At 43.2% G+C, this 20,242-nt stretch overlaps 1 protein-coding gene across 9 annotated transcripts in view; it reads left to right on the forward strand.

Moving 5' to 3' along the window:
* The window catches only part of capt (adenylyl cyclase-associated protein 1), an 861,909-nt gene that overhangs the window by 121,919 nt on the left and 719,748 nt on the right, over nucleotides 1-20,242 (forward strand). For 3 of the 9 annotated variants that reach the window (XR_010861162.2, XR_010861163.2, XM_067155020.2), the window contains exon 1: nucleotides 3,667-3,764. The exons of 4 other annotated variants lie outside the window; for them this stretch is intronic. The gene's annotated coding sequence lies outside the window, so the exon portion shown is untranslated. Of the gene's footprint in view, nucleotides 1-3,666; nucleotides 3,765-20,242 lie in introns of those variants that run through there. 2 more of the 9 variants (XM_067155021.2, XM_067155022.2) reach the window with 2 other exon arrangements.

Raw genomic sequence — 20,242 nt, forward strand, 5'->3', positions numbered from 1 at the left:
CTTTCATCTATCCTGTCCGACCTCCCTTGGTCAACTCTTGTTCTTTTGCGACACCGACGGTATTAGAGCAGTTGAGGGCTAAAGATTCTTTCATTTTCACGGCCTTCGTGGCCCTTGTCTTTCTTTGTCCGGTACTTCATTTTTCGAAGGGTCGAACCCTTCAATTTTTTTCTCTGGCCCCATGTGGGTAGGGGACGCAGACGAAAAATACACCCACGATATCCCCTGCCTGTAGTAAGAGGCGACTAAAAGGGGCTACAAGGGGATGATGGAATTAGAACCATGAGACTACTTGTGATTAATACCATAAAGTGAGGAACACCACGGGTCTGGGCGTTACATGTGATTAGTACCATCGTGTTCATCCCACCTAGGCGGGGGATCGTGCGCTCGGCTGCAAAGGAACACCGTGGGTCTACATTGCCTTTGATTAGTACCACTCTGTGAGTAACATCATGAATTTACGTAGCCTGTGATTAGTACCAGTATGTTAGGAGCACCACGGGTCTTGCCGGCGCCCTCGATAATATTATTATTAATAATAATAATAATAATAATAATAATAATAATAATAATTTTGTGTGGCTATTTCTAGCCGGGTGCAGCCCTTGTAAGGTAGGCCCTCCGATGAGGGTGGGCGGCATCTGCCATATGTAGGTAACTGCGTGTTATTGTGGTGGAGGATAGTGTTATATGTGGTGTGTGAGTTGCAGGGATGTTGGGGACAGCACAGACACCCAGCCCCGGGCCAGTGGAATTAACCAATGAAGCTTAAATTTTCGGACCTGGCCTGGAATCGAACCCGGGATCCTCTGAACCGAAGGCCACTACGCTGACCATTCAGCCAACGAGTCGGACGGCGCCCGCGATTACTCTCACTATGTGAGGAACACCTTGAATCTACGTTACCTGTGATTAGTAGTATTGTGAGTGGCCGGTGACCTTGTTTTGAACCCCTTTGCAGTACAGGCATAATAATTTTTTTAAAGATCCTAGTCAGATGCATTATTGAAGTTTTTATCGTTTCATATCGTTGCACCTCGTACCATTAGAGGCCGATGACAGCTGTTAGGCCCATTTAAACAACAATCATCGTCAAATGTATAATTATAACGGCGTTTATGATGTCGAATGCTATGCAACGACATTTTAAAGGAGTTAATGTGTTGTCCGGAATGTACTCTGTTGGCAACGCTGGAGGGTGTGCCGTTATTTCTTTTCTAGCAGTTAGGAGTAATGACATACTTGTAGCGCAGGTGAGGGACGAGCTGTGGGGTGGCTGACGGTGACCTCAAGGGCTTAACGGAATGGCCACTGGTTCTGCGTCACGTACAGTAGGCCTACGTGTGTAAATGGTAGGGGAATAATGACTACCTCATGGCTCCACTGACCAATGCGGTGTAAGAATATTTGCAACCTCAACCAATCGACAGCTTTATTTCACGGGAATATTATTGATTTTTAATTTTGCACCTTTGTGTTCTTGTTTTTAAAAATACATTTTCATCACAATAGCGCAGAGAGAGTTTGTGTGTGTGTGTGTGTGTGTGTAACCCTTATCCCGTTTCTCAACGGGGTGGTGTATGAAGTGAGCTGAATCTTTGTACCGAATTTTTACGAACGAATGCCCTTCCTGACCTCAACCTCATCAGAGTAATTAATGAGTCTGAGGGCTGGTTCGAGGTTCATGACGGTGAGCCTGGACTAGAAAGCCAAGGATAAAGGTCAAGTTGATTACGCTTCACCTCGAAGGTTGTATACCAAATAATATTATGGCTCTGTGTCGGCGGGCTGAGCAAGCAGTTGCTTGGTAGACCAAGGGCCTGTAGTGCTGTAGTGCCATGGGTTTTGTTTTGCAGGTAATCGACAGGAGATTTATATTTTGACGTCGTGTATTGATGTTAAGAGCGTATTTGCTTCAAGTTGTTTTACGTCGCACCGACACAGATAGGTCTTACGGCGACTATGGGACAGGAAAGGGCTAGGATTGGGAAGTAAGAAGCCGTGGCCTTAATTTGCTTGGTGTGAAAATGGGAAACCATGGAAAATAATCTTCAGGGCAGTCGACAGTGGGGCTCGAACCCATTATCTCCCGAATAGTGGATACTGGCCGCACTTAAGCGACTGCAGCTATCGAGCTCGGTTATTATAAGTCTAAAAACGTGTGAGCTCAAATCATTACAATAGAGCTATTGTTTTATTTGTGAACTGCTTCGCTGCTTTGATCTCAGTTGTATTACGTACTGTGAAACTATTTCAGTGTCAGCTGTTTCGACCGCTTTAAAATACTCGCTGCACTGGGTCAGCGGCGCACTCTATGGACCGCACGGGATGCTGCTTCACGAGCCATGCGTAGTGAACTCTGTGCCGTCAGTCGAGGTCCCAGCCTGCAGATGGCAGGAGTGAGCTTCCTGCAGACAGACGGGATAGGGCTCTGTCTGGGCGGGCCCGCTTACTTCATGTGCTGCAGGGGGCTTTGTGTTTTCTGTGACCTAGTGTGTGTGTTGTTTTCTCCAGTGTTTCATTCATAATATTAGAATTTAAACACAATTTTTATCTCTTCCTGAAAACGTTTAAATGCACTTGCACTTCAGTTACATCATTAACTGTATTGGTTTAAAACTGCTCTTTTGAACATTGAATGCAGATCAAGTCATAACTTTGTGACAGAATTGGCAGTATCGAACTGTTCCCGCCTTGGCGTTTCTACCAATCAGCAGCGCATGAACTTTAACCTCTCTTGTGTGGAACGAACCATTCATTACGCACAATTTAAGATTTTTTAACAGTTCTTTGTAACTGCCATATTTAATCCAATCTACAATCACGTTATCTATTAAAAATCAGAATTTTAAAATAGGTTTAATCACCGTCGTTTGAAATAAAACCTCTGCCTAAAATGTTATTAATGTTTTTTAAGATATTGTTGTTCTTCTTGTTGAGGCACTTGTGTGAACTGTGATCTCTTTTTCAAATCATGACCGTTTCCGTCAGTGTGACAGTGCAGCGGATATGTTTTGCTATAACAAATGAAGTTGGATTTTTATAATCTGGTGGCTCTTTAGGAGATTAGTATTATTAATTTGTTAACATGTTTAAGAATTGTTGTGGGTGCAAGGACACTGGCGGGAAGAAGAAGAAAGAGAAAGAAGGAGGAGGGGATACCGAGAAAGATGCGGATGTTTATGCTAAGAATAGTACGGCAAACAATACCGGCGTTCAGGTTCCATTCGAGAACAACAAAGAATCGCCTAAAAGACCACCGGATGCACCAAGAACTCCAAGTGTTACTGTTACGGAGCCTGATTCCGATACAAAGGAAGTTATTGAAGCATCTGAGCCAGAGCCCCCTGCTAATGTGACGGAGGCAGCAAGCTCTGTGAAGAAAGTGCCCCCTACACCACAGCAGTCCACAGAGGATGACAGTACAAGGGCAGCTGCAGGCTCGGCCTCTGACGAAGACTCTCCAGAGCCTCCTGACACGGCCACGCTCAGAGCTCTGGCTCACGGCATGTTGGCGACACCTCACCCTTCTAAACGTTCCGGCAGCATCCCCGGCCTTGGCTCCCTCCCTCAGTGGTTGTCCCAGGAAGATGACGACGTCTTCGGAGAAGGAGGTGGAGTGACCGAACCTCCGGCCACACCTGTTGGAAGAGACGAACTTGCGCTTAGACGACACCGCTTCTTCTCCGATCTGCTGCAAGCGCATCAGGCTGCTAGTGAGCATAGGGTCCGCTTCGACCCCCTGGGACCTACTGTTGCAGGTACTGAAGCACGTGTTACGAAATGCATGCTTTTATACTGAGAGATTGCCAACTTGTGCCCGGAATGTGCATGCTGTAGCCAAACGATCTGCACAGGTGTCTGTTTATCGACCTTGAGTCATTTGTTGTTGTCTTTTTTTATCAACGCACAAAACAGCAGTCCATGTTCCTCTTATGGGTGGGGGCGGCAGAATTAACACCCATGGTACCCTCTACCTGTCGTAAGAAGCGACTAAAAGCGGCCTCAGGGGCTCCTAACTTGGGAGCGTGGGCTGGCGACCACGGGGCCTGAGCTGAGTCCTGGCGGTGCTTCCACTTGGTGCCAGGCTCCTTTCATCTATCCTATTCGATCTCCCTTGGTCAACTCCTGTTCTTTTCCGACCCCGACGGTTTTAGAGCACTCGAGGCTTAGGGAGTCTTTCATTTTCACGCTCTTCGTGGCCTTTGTCTTCCTTTGTCTGATATCTTCATTTTTCGAAGTGTCGGATCTCTTCCATTTTTTTCTCTGATTTGTTATATAGAGGATGTTTGCCTAGTTGTACGTCCTCTTAAAACAATCACCACCACCACCAGTCCATGTACGAAACTTTTAATTCATGTTCCTGGACGATGTTGCGATAGGTTCATAGACCAGTCAATAATAACGACCTTCGGGCTGAGCGGCGGTCGCTTGGTAGATCAAATCCCATTAGGGGTGTATCGCCTTGAGGCTTTTTAATTATTATTATTATTATTATTATTATTATTATTATTATTATTATTATTATTATTATTATTATTATTATTATTATTATTATTATTATTATTATTATATATTTATTTAGTTTGCTTGGACCCATAAAGGATCACATAAAGCAAATTATGAGTTGTTATTTTTCTTGTTCTTCCAGAATTCTTTCATCATGTCGCTATGTTTAGCTCGACGTTCGTCAGTCCATTTTCCCCTAGATCTGCTGGGATTATCTTCTGAAGCAACTTCCCAAGTGTAGATCTTATGTCTGAAAGTTTTGCGGTCTTCGATATCTGTAGGTGTGATGTTGGCGTAATTGAGATCATTGTGGACTTAGTTTGTTCCAAACCGTTGTCATCTTTAATGTTTGTGAGTACATCGGTATTTTCTTTGTTAGTCGGTTGTCATCTAGCCTCATAATGTGTCCATAAAATTTCAGTCGTCATCTATGAAAATCTGTTTCAATGTTTGAGTATTTTTTCTGTGATCTTGTACGATTGTAGACGATATCCTTCATCTCAAAGTTTTGGGGTAAGGATTTTTCGGATGATTTTCCTTTCAGCTTTCTTGATATTTTCGAGATCCCCTTTATAATTGAGGTTTAAGGTCTCACTGGCATAGTGTTTCAGGTTTGACGACCGACGTGTAACGTCGAATTTTTGTGTTAATGCTCATGCATTTTTTGTTGTAGATGTTCGCGGTTTTCCCATATGCTTCCGGGATTTTGAGTTCACGTGTTTTTTTGTGCTATTCTTTCTGTACCTGTAGATTCAATGATTTCATCTAAATATTTGAAATAATTAACCTTGTTTATTGTGCCGTATTTTGTTACCAACGTTTGGGGTTCAATGTGTTTCGTAGCCATGAATGCAGTTATTATTTATCCGCTGGGGCTATCGAGGACCGTGTTAAGTCTTGCTACATTCGGCAGTGAACTTTTTCTTTTGAGTCCAGAATTCCTCTCATTCTTTCTGAGTAGGCCTGCTTGTGTTCCTGTGTCCAAGGGACACCGTGTCTTCTTTTCGCTAGTTCGTCTCGGTTTAGCCCGTTCGTCACTTGTCTTTTTTTCGGAAAAGACATCTGTTGAAAGGCGTCTTCTGGTTTGATCTGTAGCACTTGAAGGTCTTCTTTGGTGTTTCTAAAGCAAGGCATCGTGGTTCTAGGTTTTGAAAGATCTGTTTGGCCAATCTGTTTCCGTCCATTCTTTTGAGCTGACTGTAAAATCTTTTGCGGACCGTGTCTGTATTTTACCTGTTTTGTTATAGACTTCCTTGTTGGAATTTTTTTTTTTTTTTTTTGTGGATGCGATTGTAGTTTGATCCCATGATTCCCCTAATTATTCCGCGCTCCTTTTTCTCCAGTTTTTCTTCGAGAAGTCCTTTATTGGCATTTAGGGATAGGTTGTCCTAATTCAGTGCAGTGGTGTTTGAAGGTCCTGTTAAAATCTCAGCCCAGAGGTGGGTTGGATCCTCAAAATAGCTCCACCAAAGTCAACCGCAAAAGAAAAGTGGCGGCATCGTAATGAGGTGTACTATCATCAATCAGTGATCCCTATCAATGTTTTTGTTTAACGCTTTCAAAGAACTCTGAAATTTACCGAACATTACCTTTGATAATTCATTTCAATCCCTTACTCCTTATCCTATAAATGAGTATTTGCCCCAATTTGTCCTCTTGAAATTCAACTTTATCTTCATATTGTGATCTTTCCTACCTTGAAAAGTTCTGCTCAATCTTATTCGTCTACTAATGTCACTCCACGCCATCTCTCCATTGTCAGCTCGGAACATACCACTTAGTCGAGCACCTCGTCTCCTTACTTCCAAGTCTTCCCAGCCCAAACGTTGCAACACTTTAGTAACACTACTCCTTTGTCGGAAATCACCCAGAACAAATCGAGCTGCTTTTCTTTGGATCTTCTCCAGTTCTCATATCAGGTAGTCGTGGTGTGGCTCCCATACACTGGAATCATTCTCTAATTGGGGTCTTACCACAGAGTTACACGCCCTCTCCTTTACATCCTTGCTTGTTACTTAAAGGGGCCTAACATCATCGGCCCCCTTTACATCCCTACTACAACCCCTAATTACTCTCATAACCATGTGAAGAGATGTGTAACCTTTCTTAACTACCTCGCTAATATGATTACCCAAATGATCATTCTTTATATGAACACCTAGGTATTTACATTGTTCCGCTACCGCCCCATGAACACTATAATTAAACCTGAGAGGACTCTTCCCCTTAGTGAAACTTACAACCTGATTTAATCCCATTTACCATCATATCCTTATCCGCTATCCATCTCACAACATTGTGTAGGTCCCCCTGCAGTCACTCACAATCCTAGCCATGTTGCTTTGCTCTCTGAGCCATGACCAGCCGTGTGAGTAGCATCTTTCATAAGACCCAGACGCACGAGTTGTTACTCAACACCACCCATAGCTCTGCAGCTCCACGCTGACAATGACTGAGACTTCGCTAGAAGCTACATTTTACCAACGGACAGATGAAAAAATAGTACATCTGTCACGAAATAGCAACAGGCGGACGCTGGATTTAATGGAACACAATAGATCTGCCAGACACATTTCCGGCAGCTCGTCGTCTTCTTTAGTTTCGCCCTCCTTGGGGTACGTTGAATCAATAATTTCTCTGTCTGACGTTATTTTCTTAGTGCCCAGTACTTCTTCATTCTTTCTAATCTTCGTTTCCTCTTGTCTTCCGAGATAACAGGTTTGGAACCTTACATTTTCGTCCTTAGTTATTACTTTAGCTGTTCGATCAAATAGTGAATTTTCTGTCATTTTAAATTCTACTAGATCTTTTTTTCAGTTTCTTTAAACCAGTTGGGTTTGTTTTGCGGTTACGCAAGAAGTGAAAGATTTGTTTGGCTAATCTATTAAGTGTTCATTCTGAGCAGATGACCGTAAAAATGTATCGTTTTTCGCGTAGTATCTTAGAGTTTTTCAATTTTCTTGAAGAGAGTTTCTTTCTTCATGCGTATTATCTTGAAATTTTGGTCCTGTGATCTTTCTTTTAGCTCGAGTTTCTCCATCTGGCCTTTGAAATTCATATTTAGTGTTTCTGCTGCGTTTAGTGCTTCTAGTTTAAGCACTCTTTTATAACGTTACTTTTGGACTCCCATGGGAGGGATTTCTTGTTGTCTGTATCTTTTGTTAGTTGGAAAGCCAGTTCAAGTTCATTTTTCCTGGATTTCCTTGCTTTGCATTCCACAGCATTCCAACTAATCCATTTTCCGAGATATTTGAATTATTTTACTATTTCAGTCTTTTGTTCTTGGACTTTGAGGTATTTGTGTGGGTGTTTGTCATGATTTTGGTATTTTCGAAAGAGATCTGAAGATCAATTTTAGATGCTTGTTTCTCTAGTTCAAGGATTTGCTCTCTTGCTCCTTTCATTGTTTTAGCAAACAAGGCCATATCATCTGCAAACGCCATGCAGTTGATTTTAAGGTTCTTCTTTCTTGCAACCCAGTCTAATTCTACTCTCGTTGTAGTAATAATTTTCTTTTACCTTCTGGAGAATTCCCCGGATCACCGAGCTAACAATTCGTGCCATCGTGGCTAAGCTGCGTCCAGTATCTGCACAACTTGTACGCGGTGTACATTTGCACGACGTGATAGCAGAGAAACATAAAACTAATGTAAATAATAACGAGGATGCAGTGATCTAACCATTCCACTGCCAATCGAAACGTGGCCACTATCGTTGGCAATTTCTCTAGGAGCAGTGCGTGGTATGATGAAGTCGGCCTGGGTCCTCCGCCGACGCAGCATAAACGTGGGAAGGTAGAGTTGTTGACAAATCAAAATAAATTATTATTGGTTTTGCTCAGGGTGTTGCGATTTACAACGTTCATTGTAAAGGCAGCGATTTTACAGTGCCGAGCTGTGTAACTCAGACGCTAAAACGCTGGCTCAGTTGGCTCAGTCGAGTGGTACTTGAAGGTATTCAAATATGCCACCTTCGTGTCCGTATTTAAAAGACTTCCTCCGCGACAAAATTTTGGCACGTTGGTATCTGCGAAAACCGCAAAGGGTAGTACTGCTTCTCCTTTTTCCTATTTTGTGTTTTCGGTGTCGTGTCTCCGCTCTGACCTGCGCTTTGCGAGGGTTGAGACTCCACATCCACATTTCATAGGCCTGCCAGTCGGTTCGTAAAGCAGCACCGTTCCGTCCACGCTGATGACAGCGTTCTTCTTGCAGATTGCCTGGTGGTCATGATCGTGTCTAAACGGTCTTACACCGTGGTTGCCGGTTCGAGTCCCGTTCATCGAAAAAAGTTTCACCATCAGAATGTTGGCCGCCAGGTTAGGGGATTGCATGCCAAAATACTGGATTAAATTCCCAACCTCATGTGGAGGAAGGGCATATGACGCTGTTGTTAGTGATTCGTCCGTCGGATGGGGACGTTAAACCTTGAGCAGACCCCTTCGTGCTATTCGACAGAAGTAGGTTATGTGCTGGCACCGGGTTTCACCCTCTCGTTTCCTCATCTCATCTCAATAACACCTCTGATGAGGTTGATGTCAGGAAGGGCATACGGTCATAAAAAGCGCCGCGACAGATTCATCTCAGCTCATATCCGACGCCGTAGAGAACCTGACAAGGGTTGGACTGACTAGGAAACAATCAATCTCGGTCATAAATTCGTTATACTCAGCCTGGGAACTGTATTTACAGTGCTCACGAAAGAGTGTGGATTATCTCGGAGGAAGCTGAAGAGATCTTCCCCGCGAGCTAAGAATAGGATCAGGAGAGAGAGAGAGAACGTATCCTTTTCAAACATTGATTTTTGTGGCTTTTTGTCATCTTTGCAGGGTAAAATGACGTTTACGATTTTTTGAAATATAATAATAAATTATTTGCTTTACGTCCCGCTAACTACTTTGACGGTTTTCGGAGGCATCGAGATGCCGAAATTTTGTCCCGCAGGAGTTCTTTGACGTGCCAGTAAATCTACCTAAATAAGGCTGTCGTATTTTAGTACCTTCGAATACCACCGGACTGCCAAGTCAGCGCCTCAACCGTCTGAGCTACTCAACCCGGCATTATTATTATTATTATTATTCCTGGCCTTTTCCCCCCATGTATTGGGGTCGACACTGGATATTGTGTGGATTCGGCCCAGTTTTACTAACAAAGACATGATATTTCTTGTGAACTCAGGATGCAGGAGCTATGCAGACGGGATTTTGGCATGTTTCGTGCATAAATGAAACGTTTTTAAAGCTTAAAACGAATATAAGTGAATATTTATTGTATTGATTCATATATTATGAATTTTGGCATTTATCGTCCACATACGAAACGTATGAAAACAAAATACTGTAAAATGATTAATTCATGTTACTTCAAGGCCACTAGATCAAAGTGGTACTCGTACAAATTATTAGAGAAAGCCGTCACTGAATTAGGATCGCCAAATCTACAAGATCGAAAGGAAGTACAAAACATCATTCAACTAGAAAGGAAACCCAACGCGATCGGCATGGTCGGAGGACCGGAGACGTGCACAATAATTGAAAATGAAGAACTACTGGGGAAAAAAAAGAAGGCCGGAAAATGTTGATTACGCGTGGTCGTAGGTGACCCATTCGCAAAAGGGAAGATGATGTATTGTGCATCGGCTTCAAAGGATAGCAGAAATCATACAGTAGTCGTTTCCTCAAGTATATACCGTTATTTTAACCTTATAGATGAGAATATAATACAAATGTAATATCTTTCCCATTTCACTCCATTCTCTGATTAGACCCCGCGCTATCACAGAAATAGAATAGAACATGAACAAATAAGTTGATCGCGAATTCCGGTCGAAGTGCAAGGTTGTTAATCATGTCGGCGAACGGTAAAGGCTACTGATAACCTAACTTGGTACTCAACAGAGATATCGAGCTATCAGTTGAGATAACGTGGATACATTGCGGGGCGTACACTGCCCATTTGTTGAAGGAGACTGTCCAGTAGCTGCGGATATTTAAACTGTTTTACTTAAAGAACTCAGTGTTGTTCTCCTTGTATCATGAGGCAGAATTGAGTTTAGTTTTAGTATTCTAGCGGCATTCTACAATTTCGATATAGTGTATTTTAGGGATAGTAAAGCAAATGATCTGTATGGATTCAGTGAAGATGGTAGTCGGTCACCTCTTGTCATTATTTTATAATATGATAAACTTCCAGTTGTACGTTGTCATTTCTGAGGAGTCCTGACCTGTTAAATGCAAGTAGGAGGTTCGCAGGAAGCATAATGCGAGCATAACTCGGATACAGATTGCTGGCTTTAGTTAAACGTACAGAAGTGCCAACTCCCCCGATTTAAGCAGGAGACTCTCTATTTTTGGTCCTTCCTCCCTCTCCCCTGATCGCAGAGACTTATCTTCCGATTTTGAGAGCAGATTTAGTATTCCTATGTTTTTTTAAATCTCAGGTTTTTTCCTCGTTTTGCAATCAGCTGCTGGTGGTCTTAAATATGACTGAAACTGTAACGTGATATGATTTCGACATAGCAGTGCCGACTGAGACTATTTTTTAACATATTTACAAGGACAAAAGCACAATCCAGATCAAAGGTTCCCGAAAAAAAAGATATCTGGAAAAAATTAAACCTTAAAACCCGTTCAACAAGGCCAGTGGTTCTAGTTCAGAAATTTATGAAGAGGCTTAAGGCGGTTACAATGGAGTAATGTGTTCTAAATCTCAGTTACATGCAATATTTCAGTATTTATAAATAAATTAATAAACGAATAAACAAGACAAATGACATAATTGATTAGTATCTATGTTAAGTGCTCAGCCCGGAGGCTGGTTTGATCCTCAACAGTTTCAACATCAGCTGTCATAGGTGGCCTAGGTGTCACTGAAGAGGCGTACTAGGGAAATGAGTGGGGTAGCTTCCCGTTGCTTTCCTCACGGACCCAGAAGTTGCTATTACATATCAGTCAGTGTGTTAAATATTCTTCAAAATTTTATCGTAGCATGTCGGTATATGCCAAAAAAAACCCACCGATTTTTGAGTTTTGGAAGTTGGCACGTTTGCACATCGTTAACTGTTTCAACTCTACTGGTTCACGAGCCACCGAACTCCGAGCTCCTATTTCGTAGTAAGTGATGTCCCTACTCTCAGGACCACTATTTCCGAGATGTCGGCTCTTATCACATGGCAACTTTTATGTCAGGACCTAGCACAAGGAGGACTTCGACTCAGACCGGAATGTCCACTCCTATTCCACAGAAACTGGTATGTCAGTACAATGAAGAAGACTGCTGTTTTAGGGACTATTTGAAGGAATGTATCCAGAACAGCAGAGAAGATACTCACATTCCAGGATAAGGGAAAATCCAAGCTGTTTTGGGTGAAATAAGTCCATCACGACTTCTAAAAATCTGGGGTGAAGACAGAAGACGTAGAAAACTGTTTAATGTAGCTACTGCTAGCCTAATGCAGCGCTTGTAAGATGTTCGCTCCGACCAGAGTTGGTGGTATCTGGCGTGAATAGGAAGCTCAGTGTTATGGTGGAGTATACTGTTGTGCGTGGTGTATGAGTTGCAGGGATGCTGGGTACAGCGCAAAATATCCAGCCCCCCGAGTCAACGGAATAATAAATCATTTAAGATTAAAAATTTCAACCCAGTCGGCAATCGAACCCGGGGCCCTGTGAACCGAAGGCCAGTACGGTGACTGTTCAGCCAAGGAACCGGGCAGAAAAGTGTTAAGCAAGGTAATTGTGAAAGTGAGAAATCTGTGCGAGGATAAGTACGTTCTCAGAAGAACTGGAGAAGAACTGGCGAAATAAAAAGGAAAAAATAACTTTAAAAAGTGATGAGAGTAGGTTAATAATAATAATAATAATAATAATAATAATAATAATAATAATAATAAAAGACATAACAGCACTGTTGTTAGAGCAGAAGGCATAGGCCTATATGCTTCGGAGACCCTGTGCGTGAATAGAAAATGACAAGTCAATCAGTTACTTGAAAGAGAACACAGGCTACTACGACGGAAGATCTTGGGAACAGATGGGTTGACGGGCAGATTCGACTGACATCCAATAAAGAAGTATACAGCAAGATGAACCAATAACAACTGCAATTAGAAACAGAAGATTGCTGTTTTATGGGCGCATGAATAACGACCGGCTCACTAAGAAAGTCTGGAATTTTCTAAAAACAAAGGCATCTAAGTTGAGATGGTTCCAAGAGTGTGAGAAGGATCTGAGAGAGGAGGATAAAATCAATGACGGGGTTAGTTTCATAAGGATGGTGAAATGCTATCAGGGTTTTATGGTGGAGACAGAACCCAGAAGACGGAAGGGCTCTTTACCAGAGGAGCGGAAGGAAGCGCTGAACGGGGGCTCAAGAGATACTGGTAGGATATCAAAGCCGCCAGACGAACAAGACGTAAACATTGACAATGAGACTGGTTGTTAACACACAGTCCATATAGGCTCAGTTCGTAAAACAAAATCCATCCATTGCATTAAAAAAAGGTGATAGAGCGGACCCTAACAACTACAGAGGCCTATCTCTTTTGCCAGTTTTGTACAAGATTATATCTACAGCTCTCTTAAACTGAGTTGAGCAACAAACAGATAATTTGATTGGTGAATACCAAGCAGGCTTCAGAAAAGTTAGATCGTGTTGTGAGCAGATTTGCAGTTTAAAGACAATATTAAGGACACGCCAACAGGTTTCTCACCTTTGTGGACTCGGATAAAGCGCACGAGTCTATTGACAAGCCGTTTTTGATACATTAGTAGAGCTCAGAATGGATATGAAGACAAGGAGTTCGCCAAGGAGATGACCTCTCGGCGATTTTGTTTAACTGAGTATTAGACTGTCATCAGAGAATGGGGAAAATTTTTCGAAGGTATAAGCATATGGTGAAGTGCCTGGCTTTAGCTGATGATCTAGCTATCATTACTAAGACTAGTGAAGAAACCAGGTATGCCATACAGCAGTTACATGAGACTAGAAAATCCCATCAAATTCCGGAAAGCGTATAGAGTAACATGAAATCACTACAATAAAAGTGATATCGCGTAATGCGCAACTTTGTCAGTACAAGACAGTTGTTTCGCCGGGAACATTGTATGCCTTAGAAACTATATCTCAGGGAGGCCATTCTAAAATTGGTGAAATTGGAGAGCACAAACAAAATTCTTAGCAAAATATATATGAAATTCTATGGTCTCATCTGTAGAATGGGCAGTAATAAATTAGTAAAAAACTATGAGGTCAAAATCGACTGATTGGAATAAATTAAGCAGGATTTACAAGAAATAAACGATACGGACGATAACATAAAAAATCGTAAAATCTTTGGAATTCTGGTTGCGAATCACACATTCGTGGAGAAAACTAAAAGAACCACTGGAAAACAGTGGGCAGAAGAACGGATAAAACACCACAGCGAATTTATGAAGAGATTTTGGGAGGAGAATAAGAAGGGGAAGCCGTCAGAGCAACCTAACAAATTCAAACGCGCTCTTCAGTTAGGCATAACGAAGAAAGAAAGAAAGAAAGAAAGAAAGAAAGAAGAATGCGCTTGGTCAGCGACCGGGGGAATATTCCACGCCTCGCCACATGAGATCAGTGGCGATGAAGAGAGTGTGTGTTTCATGAATAAAATAAAGAATGCCATGTCAGTCTTTTATCTAAATATTTAGTGAATCATAACTCCCTTTTATAATCTCCCATTTGCTAATTAAACGTATCTCGTGGAGGCTGATTGATATTCCGCCCGGTGCTATTAAAATACACGATGTCCAAGGAGAGAACTCGTCTCCTAATATTTGATGTGCTCTACCAGTCACAGAGCTGACCGCTAATTCACTTTACTGCGAGCTGCTGCCGGCCGTGCGGGAGATGGGTTCTGAGGTGGCAGTAAGTGCACACCGTTTACAACTGGGGGACTGTCCAGTGCCTCTTGGTTACGTCCTATTTCTGAGAGTCTTGAAATGTGTTCGTAGAGTGCTCTGTTGCATATCCATAATTGACTAGTTAGTTATTGCAATTGCTTTGGCACTGCCATCTATTGGAGATGAATGACAGCAAAAGAGCCAGGGCACACCTCAACTTAAGTACCCGTCACCTAAGGTTATACATTAAAAAGCAAATATCGCCACCCTATTCCCTTTTTTGAATGGTTCATCACTGCTGCCAACTTGACTAGTTACATATTGAAATCACGAGACAAACCATCAACAAACTAACCTCGATGTAAGTACAGTAGAACCTCATTAATCCGGACAGTCGTTTAGTAATAATAACAATAATACATAAATGCAATTACAGTATGAAGCTGAGTTACGTGCTCAGAAACATCTCAAACGGATGAATATGACCAGGAGGAGCAGGTGATATTATTAAACCTTAAACCAAAACTTACTGGAATTAAAGACCATATAAATATTGTCTTTAAATACGTTGAAGATAAAAACGATGAAAACATAGCCGCATATTGTGAACATTTGAGGAAATTGTCAAAGGAAGACAACAAAAGATCAGCAGTTTCTTCAAACCAGAAACCGTGTCAAGTGTGGTCAATTAAGGTGTGCCTTGATTGCTATGTTCTAATTCTGTATAGCATCATATCTTGTATACTAAATAACCTTTTTATTTCTTAAATTTTAAATACTGTATGTGCCTTGGCTCATTTCGTAAGTTATTTTGTTTAATCCGGACTTTCATTAGTTCGGACAACCTACAGCCTCAGTTAGTCCGGATTAATGAGGTTCTGCTGTATCAGTAATGGAGGTTCCCTTACCCAAATAAATGATCAATCAAGATATTCATAATGAAGTCTGTTTTCAAGATCAATGAGGAATTAAGGAAATAATTTATGTATTTCTGCCTTTATTCTGATATACGCATTACAATAACCGTATTGTGTAAATAATTCAGCTCCCTTTTTGAAATTTGCTATTACTTGTCAGACTTAGGTGAAACCGCGCTGTAATAATACACACAAGCAAATATGTTGCATGCACATATGCCGTAAGTCAATAAGAATGCACAAAGCCGAAGTCTGCATACCGTGTTGAGTTGTAACGTGCAAATAATAACTACGTCTTTCTTACAACACTTTATTTACTACTACCTACAAAACAAAAAGGGATCTACAAGCGTAAAACTCCACTTAGTTACAAGTCTGTCCGGTAGGTGTCGTTTGCTTGTACATTCAAACCTCAACATCCTCCCCACCCTGGTCGATTTCGAGAGGAATCACCAGTTGAACCGGTCGACTGATTCTTGAACCATCTGGCAGACGCAGGATGGCTGTCCTCACTCGGCCGTCTCTTCCCTGAAGGACTTCGTCGACTCTGGCTCTTTTCCACATATGGCTAGGCAGGACGTCTTCTTGTAAGAGGGCAACATCTCCTACTCGAAGTCTCGGATGTTTACCAGTTGGAGACTTGACCTCATGGTAGTTCCGCAGCTGAAGGAGGTATTCCTTTTTTCACCTTCGCCAAAAGTCTTCAACCATTTTCATCTTCGTGCGAAATTCCCTTGTAAGGTCTTTCTTATGTACTGGCTCAGGTCCAACTGGAATGGTCGTGAGTTTCTCGCCGTTGAGGAAATGTGAGGGTGTTAACACTTCAGAGTTACTTTCATCTTGAACAATGGGACGTGAATTCAGGGTGGCTTCAATGCTGATCAGAACTGTGCGGAGACCCTCTTCATCGACCTGTGAGCGACCTAGAACCTTCCTAAGGCAGCGCTTAGTAGAGCCAATCATTCTCTCCCACCATCCTCCCCACCAAGCCGCCCGTGGAGCTATAAACTTCCACGTCACATTGTGATGTGCCATACATTCATGAGTCTTCGGACTGCTGAGCACGTCTGAGAGTTGGAGTTCTCTGTTCGCTGCTTGGAATGTTTGGGCATTGTCGGTGTATATAGTGTGTAGGACACCTCGTCGTCCTACGAAGCGTTGAAAAGCCATTAAGAATCTGTCGGTAGTTAAGTCCGTTGAGAGTTCCAGGTGTATAGCTCTCACAGTTGCACACGTGAACAGAACGATGTAAACCTTCTTGGTCGTGATCTCTGACTTGACATAGAGTGGGCCTGCGAAGTCGATTCCGGTCACAGTAAATGGTCGACTAGGACAAACGCGATCTAAAGGCAGTGGGCTTCTACCTCCTCACACCTTTTCTTGTGGGATATTTTGCACGGCAGGCATCCATGCAACACCTTTTTGATGATTTGGCGGGCTCGTAGAATCCAAAATTCATTGCGAAGTTCAGTGAGTATTATGCGTACGCCCAAGTGATGGAGTCTGATATGGGTCTGCCGAATTAGCAGGTGCGTGAAAGTGTGCGATCCATCCAAAAGCACTGGGTGTTTCTCAGCATTTGTCAACTCTGCAAATTGTAGGCGGCCACCAAGACGAATAATACCATCTTGTAAGAAGGGATTGAATCGCAAAATCTTGGATGATTTTGGCAACTGATTATTTTTCTTCAAGGCTGCCAGTTCAGCAGTGAAGCATTCTTCTTGAACCTGACGTACCCAATATACTCTGGCATTTTCGATATCTTGGGCAGTTAAATAATTTCCGCTGCCCTTTTGTTTCTTCTTCATACACGTAACAAAACGTATAACGTGTAATAACTTCCAGTACGAACTGAAACGTGACGCGAGGAGCAGTGGTTCTGGAGCTGTGGCTACTAGGACTTGAGACGTCTTCTTTTCTTCTGGCAGAGTCATGTCCGGGACAGTGACGTCACGGGGCCAGGAGTTTGGATGTTCGGCAAGCCAAGAAGGTCCTTGCCACCATGAATCCCTCGAAGCTAGATCTTGGACTGTAATTCCTCTGGAGAGGCAATCGGCAGGATTGTCGATGCCGGGGCAGTGTCTCCACTGACTGGACACGGTATGCGTCTGAATCTCTGTCACGCGGTTGCAGACAAAGGTCTTCCAGCGGTTTGGATTGTTGCGGATCCATCCTAATGTGACGGTTGAGTCACTCCATAAGGTGGCACAAGAGCACTCAACTCCAGTCTCTTAGCAAAAGTAGTGAAGAAGACGGAATCCAAGCAAGGCCGCAAGCAATTCCAGTCTGGGGAGTGTGACTTTCTTCACGGGCGATAATCGGTTTTTACTGCAAACCAGCGTGACGGAAGAAGTGTTTCTGGAAGTCACCCGAATGTACAGCGCAGCACCATATGCCCTTTCGGAAGCATCACAAAACACGTGCACGGATAAATCGTCGTTAAATTTAGATATACCAATCCATCTTGGAATGCGGATGGAAGACAAATACGGCAGGTTAGATGTCCAAGCTTGCCACCTCTGGCTTAGGACGGTTGGGAGAATTTCATCCCATTGCAGTCCTTTGCACCAAGTGTCTTGGAAGAGGATTTTTCCCACGATGGATACTGGAGAGAGGATGCCGAGAGGGTCGTAAAATCTGGATATAGTGTGAAGCACCTGTCTCTTGGTAGCGGGTTCGTCCTGCAGCCTGTCAGTGACATCGCGATGGTTGAAGAGCAGTGAGTCAGATTCAGTGTCCCAGTTGACGCCCAGAACTGTCGTTTCCCGTTTGATTTCCTGCCCTTCTGCCCTCCATATATCTTTGAGTGGCACGGAGTTCGTAGCCCACTTTGCCATTGGTAGGCGTATTTGCCGCAACAGCGCTGTCATCTCGTAGTACAAGGTTATAGCCTCGTTGTCGTCTTCGGAACTGGCGGCGAAGTCGTCCATGAACGTACTCTTGTCAAGCAGTTTCGCAGCCGTGGGAAATTGATCACTGAACATGGTAGCCAATTCACGCAGAGTAGCAGAGAGGAGGAAGGGACTACACGTGAGCCCGAATGGTAGACGAGTGAATCTGTACGTGATTACGTCATCTGTCGTACACCAAGTTCCATTTTCGTCCTTCTCGACGCGAAACCAGAAGAACCTGGTTAAGTTCCTGTCACACTTGTCCAAAGACAATTGCAAAAATGCTTGAGTTCCGTCCCCGATGATCGCTCGTTGAAACATTCGGAAACGGATCAGGGTCGACAGTATTTCTGGCAAGAGATTAGGCCCTGCCTCCAGACAATCATTGAGGGATGGTGAATCCTTGTCGTGGGATGAAGCATCGAAGACAATCCTCCATTTGGTTGTTTCGTGTCTCTCTTTCTTCACTGCGTGATGAGGAAGGTAGAATATGTCGTCCGTGGTGTCCTGAGTGTCGATCATCTCGACGTGTCCTCTCAATATAGTCTATCATTAGAGAATGGTACATTTCGCGGAACTAGGAATTGCCATTAAGTTTTCTTTGAAGTGTTTGGAAACGCTTTTCTGCATTGCAGCGGTTTGAAGACGGGCATGCGTCTTCCTTTCTAATCAAAGAAACCACTCTCCGTCCATCTTCTGTTCGGTAGGTGTCGTGAAAGTCTTGTAGAATGGCAGCGTCTTTCGTCGTTAGTGATCGCTCCTGCTGTTCCTTAATTCCCAAGGTCTCCAGGTCCCAGAAGCGGCGAATTTCGTGGTCCAATGCCGGAGGTTCGTCGTTGAAGTGCACGTGATTCACAGCGACATGGTTTACAGTGATACCGGATTTTTTGCCACTTAAAACCCAACCAAATATCGATGGAAGGAGCACTGCTGAACTTGAAAGGCGAATCGGTTCATCATCTTTCATCACCTTCCAATACTGATCTCCACCTATTAGGATTTCAATAGGATGGTCATGTCCGTCATCATTGGGATCCGCAAGCTGCAGCTTTCTAATTCGTGGTAAGGCTTGAATGTCGTGCGGGACAGCTGGATGTGGTGAGCACGTGTTTTCGCTTTCAAACGCTGAGAGGTTTACTGTAGCATTTGTCCAAACTCCGGTAATGCTGAACTGGATGAGACGACGATTTCTGGATGTAGAGTGAGGTGATTCGAAACCTGTAACGGTTATAGCCTTGTGTCCCACGACGCGTAGCTTCAATTGATTTACCAGTTCCATGCTGATGAAGCTGGATTGGCTTCCTGCGTCAAATAGGCAACGTGTACGTTTCCTTAACCCAGTCGGGCCCGTGATCCAAATACTGGCAGTCTGGAGATGCGTGAAGTGAGGCAATTCTACGTCGATCTTTCCTACTGAAACTTCCCGTTCTTCGTTGCAGATTGAAACATGATGAGATTTCTTGCATTTTGAACAAGCTACCTTGCTTCTTTTGCTGCAGTCTTTTGTATTGTGTCCTCGCTTGAGGCACAAGAAGCATCGATGAGCAGCTCGTAGCTTATCAGTTCGTTCCTTAATGTTGGACACCTTGGAACAGTCTTGTGCCCAGTGGTCTCGTGACTCGCAGAATACGCAGAATGCCGATGGTCCTTTCTTCGTTCTTCTGTCCACCGTTTTCGATTTCGCATTCACGTGAAGCGTAGCAGCTGTGGGTGTGAACGTGTCTGAAAAGGTACAGTCTCCTCTAATTTTGTATGAGGTCACGGCTCCTTCCACTTCGTCATTCAAGAATTCCATAAGTTTCGTTATATGACTTTCTGCGATCTTTTCTCTCTTTGAATATATGGTCCACCGGCGGACGATATCCTCCGGAAACGCGCGTAATATCTTGGGAGCTAGCATCCGTCCGTAGTCGTCAACCCTTTCCCCTAATGCTCGTAATGCCTGTATGCGTCTGTTACATTCAATGTAAGTGCTATTTAAGGCATCGGGAGAAGCGTGTGATATGGGTTTGAGAGCTTCGAGATAATCCAGATGAGCCTGGATTATACGATTC

Source organism: Anabrus simplex, chromosome 10 (genome assembly GCF_040414725.1).
Source record: "Anabrus simplex isolate iqAnaSimp1 chromosome 10, ASM4041472v1, whole genome shotgun sequence".
NCBI classification, from domain to species: domain Eukaryota; kingdom Metazoa; phylum Arthropoda; class Insecta; order Orthoptera; family Tettigoniidae; genus Anabrus; species Anabrus simplex.